Raw genomic sequence first — 7,935 nt, forward strand, 5'->3', positions numbered from 1 at the left:
GAGTGGGTCTGTAGTTGACAGTGTTTGTATCAGTCTAAGCACCACTATATATAGTTCTGCTTGTATCAGCCCCAGCCTGGTTGTAGGCATCTAGTGATTGAGCCCCTCTCATACTTGAGGTAAGTTCCATTTAATAAGCTGACAGGCCCAGCCAGTTTCCCTGGTTTCTCCATGTGGCATATGGTCTAATTTAAGAAACAAGTAACTAAAAATGTTCAGCTAATGCCTAGTAATCTCCTTCCATGGAGAAAGCTTTCCTGAGCCGAATCATTCTGGCCATTCTTTCTGTCAGCTATGGCTGCAGCAGGTACTTCTGCTATAGGACGACCATGTTCTTTTGTGTTTCCTCCTTTGTTCTTTTATACATGTTGTAGTCAGCTTCACATTGCTGAGATGAAAATCCTACTGGGCAGCTTTATTTCAAGCTTGCAGATGTAGGAGGAAGTTCCATCAGTGGTGGAAGAAGCTGCTTCCATATATCCAAGCAGAGAGAAACCATCAACAGCCAGCAAACACCAAAAGCAACAGGCACAAATTTGGCAGCAAGCAGCAAGGGGCACCCAGACCTCCCTGCATATCTTTAGGCTGGAAATTGAATCCATTCCTAAACACACCTTAGGGCTAGACCCCAGTGACATCTCCTCCAGCCAGGTGGCTGGAGACAAGCTTTAATAAAACACCTTAGTCTATGGGGGACATGCATTCAAAATACCATACTATAGTAGCAAGTATTCCAAGGATTCCTGTATGGCATCTTGGAAGCTGCTAGAAATGTGGTGGGATTATGAGAGGTAATTAGGCTTTTTCATTCTTCAGGCAAACTATATCCTTTTGATTTCATTGCATGTAGGCAACTCCTAATATTTTATTTTTATCTTATAAAATGGAAAACATTAATTATTTAAAACAAAGACACAAATAAGCATTTTTGGGCTACATATAGTATTATAATAATAAAATTCCAACAGTAAGTTGAAATACATTATAACTTTGCATCTCGGGTATATTATTGTGTCATCTCTTCTTTGGAATAAAGAAATATGCAGATCATTGGATATATGTCAAAAATGTGGGTTATAGCTGGGTGTGGTGGTGCATGCCTTTAATCCCAGCACTCTGGAAGGCAGAGGTAGGAGGATCACCATGAGTCCAAAGCCACCCTGAGACTATATAGTGAATTCTAGGTCAGCCTGGACTAGAGTGAAACTCTACCTCAAAAAAAAAAAAAAAAGTATGTTATAAACAGCATTCAGCATTCATTCTGCTTTTAACCAAAAATTTAAAAGTAAATGTTTATTCTTATTTATTTATTTGAGAGCTACAGACAGAGAAAGAAAGAGGCAGTGAGAGAAAGAGAGAATGGGTACACCGGGGCCTCCAGCCACTGCAAACAAACTCCAGATGCATGTGCCACCTTGTGCATCTGGCTTATGTGAGTACTGGGGAATCAAGCCTCCAACCAGGGTCCTTAGGCTTCACAGGCAAGCACTTAATCACTAAGTCATCTCTCCAGCCCTTAACCAGGAATTTTAATTTCAGAATTAAATTACAATGAATTGATTCTTTCTTTATTTTCTTTCTTTCTTTTTTTTTTTTTCTTTTTGTTTTTTTGAGATAGGGTCTTGCTGTAGCCCAGGCTGACCTGGAATTCACTATGTAGTCTCAGGGTGGCCTAGAATTTGTAGCGATCCTCCTACTTCTGCCTCCTGAGTGCTGGGATTAAAGGCATATGCCACCACGCCTGGATGATTATTTTATATTTTTGTTTAGGTAGGGTCTCATTCTAGTACTGGCTGTCTGGAATTCACTATGTAGTCTCGGGGTGACTTCCCTGTTTGTTATTTTTTTATTTATGAGATTATATATATAAAGTGTGCCAGGAGAGAGAGAGAGAGAATTGGTGCTTTAGGGCCTCTAGCCACTGAAAACTCACTCCAGACACATGTGCCACTTTGTCCGCATGTGTCACCTTGGGCATCTGGCTTATGTGAGTTCTGGGAGTCAAACCTGGGTCCTTCGGCCTTGTAGACAAGTGCCTTAACTACTAAGCCATCTTTCTGGCCCTCATTGTTCTTTAAAATTTTATTTTTACTTATTAGAGAGGAAGAGAGAGAGAATGAATAGACACACCAGGGCCTATAAGTACTGCAAACAAATTCCAGATGCATCCGCCACCATGTGCATCTGGCTTACGTGGGTTCTGGGGAGTCAAACCTGTATTCTTAGGCTTCACAGGCAAATGTGTTAACTCTGAGCCATCTTTCCAGCCCTGTTCTTATTTTTTTCTTAATTTTATTATTATTATTTTTTGTTGTTGACAACTTCCATGATTGTAAACAATATTCCATGATAATTCCCTCCCTCCCCCCACTTTCCCCTTTGAAACTCCATTCTCCTTCATACCCCCTCCCTCCTCAACTAGTCTCTCTTTTATTTTGATGTCATCATCTTTTCCTCCTATTATGAATGGTCTTGTGTAGGTAGTATCAGGCACTGTGAGGTCATGGATACCCAGGCCATTTCCTGTTCTTATTTTTATCTGTGTTCCAGTTCTGACACCTAACTCTGACCTACCTCAAAGCTTTTTCCCCAGAAATACAGGACTTCATTTTATGTGTGGTAACGGACAACATTACATTACTTACCGACTAAGTGTTAGTTATTTTTGTAACATTTGCCAAAAGAAGGTAATGTAGTAGTAGGGGTTATTAAACATTATTTATGAACACATACACACAGTGTTTCTCCTGTGAAACTATTCCTTGTGCTTTGAGATTTTCTTGGCTCTTCCCATTTTTCCGTAGCCCTCCTTTTCTTTTCTTTTTCTTTTTTTTTTTTTTTTTTGATGTAGGGTCTTCTAGCCCAGTCTGAACTGACTGGAACTCACTCTGTACTTCCAGGCTGGCCTTGAACTCACAGTGATCCTCTAACTCTGCTTCTCAAGTGCTGGGATTAAAGGCTGCATTACCACACCTAGATTTTTTTCTTTTTTTTTTTGGTGTGTGTGTGTGTGTGTGTGTGTATTAGAAGTGTCCATTGAGAAGGACTTTAGCTGAAGTTAAGCTTTCTTATTTCTTTTTTTTTTTTTAATTTTATTTATTTATTTGCAAGCAGAGAGACTGACAGAGAGAGAATGGGCATGCCATGGCCTCTAGCCACTGCAAACAACTCCAGACGCATGTGCCCCTTCTGCATCTGGCTTATGTGGGTCCTGAGGAATCAAACCTGGGTCCTTTGGCTTTGTAGGCAAGCACCTTAATCACTAAACCGTCTCTCCAACCCCAGCTTTCTTATTTCTTAAGATTTGTATTATCACTTTAAATCAAGTGAAACAAGGAAGCTAGAACTTCTATTGGAGCTTGGCTGATAATGAGTAGAACCCTAACCAGCCTTGGTTCATGATCCCTGCCCACTGTTTATTCCATACTTAGTATTTCTGGGGCTGAGAGGCCTGTTGCAGAAATTCTCTGGAAAGATCACTCCAACACCAATATGAGTAAAAGTAGCATATCAATCATTTGTGTATTCAGGCCACCCTAACGATGAACTTTTACTTTGTTTTAGCCTAAACTGTCTTTCCTTCTTCCCTCTGGGCCCTTTCTGGACAGCTTTTTTTTTTTAAGATTCTTCTATCTGCTGACAAAGATAAGTTTAGCTTCTCAGCAATTAACTCTTACAGTACTCAGTGAATCAGTTCAACTTTTAGCTTCTTTTCTTCCATAGGCATTGGTGCCTGGGTTTTGGAATATGACCCTTTGGATATCCAGCCTGGTAGTAATTGAATTCTAAGCAGTAAATCAGGAGGAGAGTATCTCTTGCCCCTGTGGTTACAATCTAATTGGATATAGACTTTTGGCACACATCTTTAATCCCAGCACTTGGGAGGTAGAAGTTGGAGAATAGCTGAGTTTGAGGCCACCTTGAGACTGCATAGTGCTGGGCTAGAGTGAGACCCTACCTCAAAAAAACATTATATAGGGCTGGAGAGATGGCTTAGTGGTTAAGGTGCATGCCTGTGAAGCTTAAGTACCCAGGTTCGATTCTCAGGTCCCACATAAACCAGATGCACATGGTGGCATAGGCATCTGGAGTTTGTTTGCAGTGGCTAGGGGCCCTGGCATGCCCATTCTCTCCCTCTCTGTCTTTAATAAATAAATAAAAATAAAATCTTTTTATAAAAAAACCCCACATATATGTGTGTGTATATGTATGTATGTATGTGTGTATATATGTATGTATGTATGTATATATGTATGTATGTGTATATATATGAAAAAATATATATGTAGTGTGCATGTGTACATATGTGTGCATGATGTATGTGTGTATGGGTATGCACTTGTCATGATGCATGTGTGGTGGTCAGTGAACAACCTTGCAGTGATTTTCTTCTTCCACTCTTTTTTTTTTTTTTTTTTGGTTTTTTGAGGTAAGGTCTCGCTCTAGCCCACTCTGATCTGAGAGTCACTGTGGAGTCTCATGGTGGCCTCGAACTCACAGCAGTCCTCCTACCTCTGCCTCCCAAGTGCTGGGATTAAGGGCGTGTGCCACCCACCCAGCTTTCTTCCACTCTTTTGAAATAGGATAGGTTCTTTGTTCTTGCTGCTGTTGATACTGCTTTCAAGCTTCCAGATTCTCCCGGCTCCGGCTCCACTTTTTGTTGCTGTAGACACATGGGGATTACGTGGGCATGGGCCACCTTGCATCTTATGTGAGCACTGAGGAATATTGAACTTGGATAGGCAGGCTTGAAAGGTAGCACTTTTTTTTTTTTTTTGAAAAGGTAAAATAGCTGAAAGAAGCCTGGCGTGGTGGTGCGCGCCTTTAATCTCAACACTCCTTAGAGGACTGCTGAGTTAGTGAATGGCGCTTTTCTTCCACCTGAACTCAATTTGCTTCCATCCTCTCACCTTCTCTGACAGACCCAATCAGAGACGGAGATGAGGGGAGCAAAGGAGACCGGGAAAGCAATTAAAAAGCCATGGGGGGAGGGTGCTGGAGAGATGGCTTAGCGTTTAAGCGCCTGCCTGTGAAGCCTATTGACCCCGGTTTGAGGCTCGATTCCCCAGGACCCACGTTAGCCAGATGCACAAGGAGGCGCACGCATCTGGAGTTGGTTTGCAGTGGCTGGAGGCCCAGGTGCGCCCATTCTCTCTCTCTCTATCTGCCTCTTTCTCTGTCTGTCGCTCTCAAATAAATAAATAAATAAATAAAAATATTTTTAAAAATAAAAATAAAAAGCCACGGGGGCTGGAGAGATGGCTTAGCCTTTAAGTCACTTGCCTGTGAAGCCTAAGAATCGATGTTTGACGCTCCAGGTCCCACCTAAGCCAGATACACAAGTTGACGCAAGAGTACAAGGTTGCGCATGCGCACAAGGTGGTACATGCGTCTAGTGTTTGATTGCGGGGGCTGGGGCCCCTACTTTTTTTTTTCTCATCAAAAATTTTTTTTCTGCAACAGGCCTTTCAGCCCCAGAAATACTAAGTATGGAATAAACAGTGGGCAGGGATCATGGTGGCTCACACCCTTAATCCCAGCTAATCCCAGCACTCCGGAGGCAGAGGTAGGATGATCACTATGAGTTCATGGCCACCCTGACACTACATAGTGAATTCCGGGTCAGCCTTAGCTAGAGTGAAAAACCAAAAAAAGAAAGTTAGTACGTTTTACTGTTGAACCATCTCTCCAACCCCTACTTTTTCACTTTTGGAATTTATAATATGGTATTTAAAGTTCAAGAATCCTCTGGTGATTACTATGGGTTTGTGACTGGTCTAACTGATTATTATGCATTGGGCATGATTACATGATTAGAATGACATAAAAACCTTCTTGGGAGGCTGGGCGTGGTGGCACACATCTTTAATGCCAGCACTTGGGAGGTAGAAGTCGGAGGATAGGCCACCCTGGGACTACATAGTGAATTCCAGGACAGCACTTTGGAACTGAACTTTCCCCAAGCCCTTACAGGGTTCATGGAGGTGCAGCAATATAATCCGAGAGCTAAGGATGTTGTGCAGTTGTCAGAGTACTTGTCTGGCCCCTGCCTCTGCCCCAGCACCACATAAACTGGACCTAGTGGCACATAGCTATAATCCCAGCACACAGGAAGTGGAAAGGGGTTGAATCAGAAGTTTAAGGTCATTCTCAGCTAGTTCAAGCCCAGCCTGGGATATATGAGACCCATTCTCAGACAAAAACAAGCAAGCAAGCAAACAAACAAAAAAGCCAAAATAAACCTCGCTGGTATGTACATTCATATAATTCCAGCATTTGGGAGTTAGAAGTAGGAAAATCAGGAGTTCAAGGTCTTCCTTAGAAACATACTGAGTGAGTTCCAGGCCAGCTGGGCTATATGAGACCTTATATTCAAAAACCAAACCAAATAACAAATTCACCAGAAAACAAGCACTAGAGATGTAGTCAGTGATAGAGTGCTTGCCTGGTATATATAAGGCCCTAGATTTGACCTCCAACACTCAAATATAAAAATAAGCTGCCAAGGGCTGGAGGAATGGCTTACCAGTTAAGGCATTTGCCTGCAAAGCCAAATGACCCAGGTCTGATTCCCCAGGACCCACATAAGCCAGATGCACAAGACGGCACACGCGTTGATTTTGTTTGCAGTGGCTGGATTCTGTCTGTCTCTCTCCCCCTCTTTTCTGTCAAATAAACAAAAGTAAAATATTTTTTTAAATTTTTTTCTTTTCACAATTTTTATTAACATTTTCCATAATTATAAAAAATATCCCATGGTGGGGTCCTGCGCTCGGGGCTGCGCGCGGCGGGCGCGGAGGGAAGTCCAGAGACAAAGGAGCGCCGTCGCCTCTGCCGCCGCGACCTTCCGGGCCGCGGTCGCCCAGGGACTTTGAATATGTCGGGGATTGCCCTCAGCAGACTCGCCCAGGAGAGGAAAGCGTGGAGGAAAGACCACCCCTTTGGATTTGTGGCTGTCCCAACAAAGAATCCTGACGGCACCATGAACCTGATGAACTGGGAGTGTGCCATCCCAGGAAAGAAGGGGACTCCATGGGAAGGAGGTTTGTTCAAGCTGTGAATGCTTTTCAAAGATGACTATCCGTCCTCACCACCTAAATGTAAATTTGAGCCACCACTATTTCACCCAAACGTGTACCCTTCGGGCAGTGTGCCTGTCCATCCTGGAGGAAGACAAGGATTGGAGGCCAGCCATCACAATCAAGCAGATCTTATTAGGAATACAGGAACTTCTAAATGAACCAAATATCCAAGACCCAGCTCAAGCAGAGGCCTACACAATTTACTGCCAAAACAGAGTGGAATATGAAAAAAGGGTTCGAGCACAAGTGAAGAAGTTTGCCCCCTCATAAGCAGCAGCCCTGAGGCTCCATGACAAGGAAGGGATTGGCTTGGCAAGAACTTGTTTACAACCTTTTGCAGATATAAGTTGCTCTGTACGGTTACTAGTTGCCGGGAGGGTTGGGCAGGCGCCACTTTCCATTTCCGCCACTGGCATACAGTTCTCGATTCGCTGAATTCCCCAGTTTTTCATACAGGGTCTCTTCCTTCGGTCTTTTGTATTTTTGATTGTTACGTAAAACTTGCTTTTATTTTAATATTGATGTCAGTATTTCGACGGCTGTGAAATGATAAACTTTTGTACTTGGGTAAGCCCCTAGGAGCTAGTTCCTTCGCTCAGATGCAGGCATGCTTCACACTGTTGAGAGCGCTCTGGCCTCCAGCTGGCTGCGACAGAACCACAGTCCTTCCTCCCTGTCCTCGTCCTCCTCCACCTCGGCTGTTGCTTATGAGCCTCAGTGGCTCCATTCTGCACCACTTCCTTTGTGTTTCTATGGCGTTTTGTCTGTGTTGCTGTTTAGAGTAAATAAACTGTTTATATATAAAAAAAAAATCCCATGGTAATACCCTCCCTCCCCCCACCTGCACTTTCCC

At 43.1% G+C, this 7,935-nt stretch overlaps 1 pseudogene; it reads left to right on the top strand.

Moving 5' to 3' along the window:
• The first annotated feature begins 6,801 nt into the window (after nucleotides 1–6,801).
• Nucleotides 6,802–7,728, top strand: LOC123460831 (annotated as a pseudogene).
• Nucleotides 7,729–7,935: the final 207 nt, after the last annotated feature.

The sequence above is a fragment of the Jaculus jaculus genome, chromosome 5 (genome assembly GCF_020740685.1).
Source record: "Jaculus jaculus isolate mJacJac1 chromosome 5, mJacJac1.mat.Y.cur, whole genome shotgun sequence".
Taxonomy (NCBI): Eukaryota; Metazoa; Chordata; class Mammalia; order Rodentia; family Dipodidae; genus Jaculus; species Jaculus jaculus.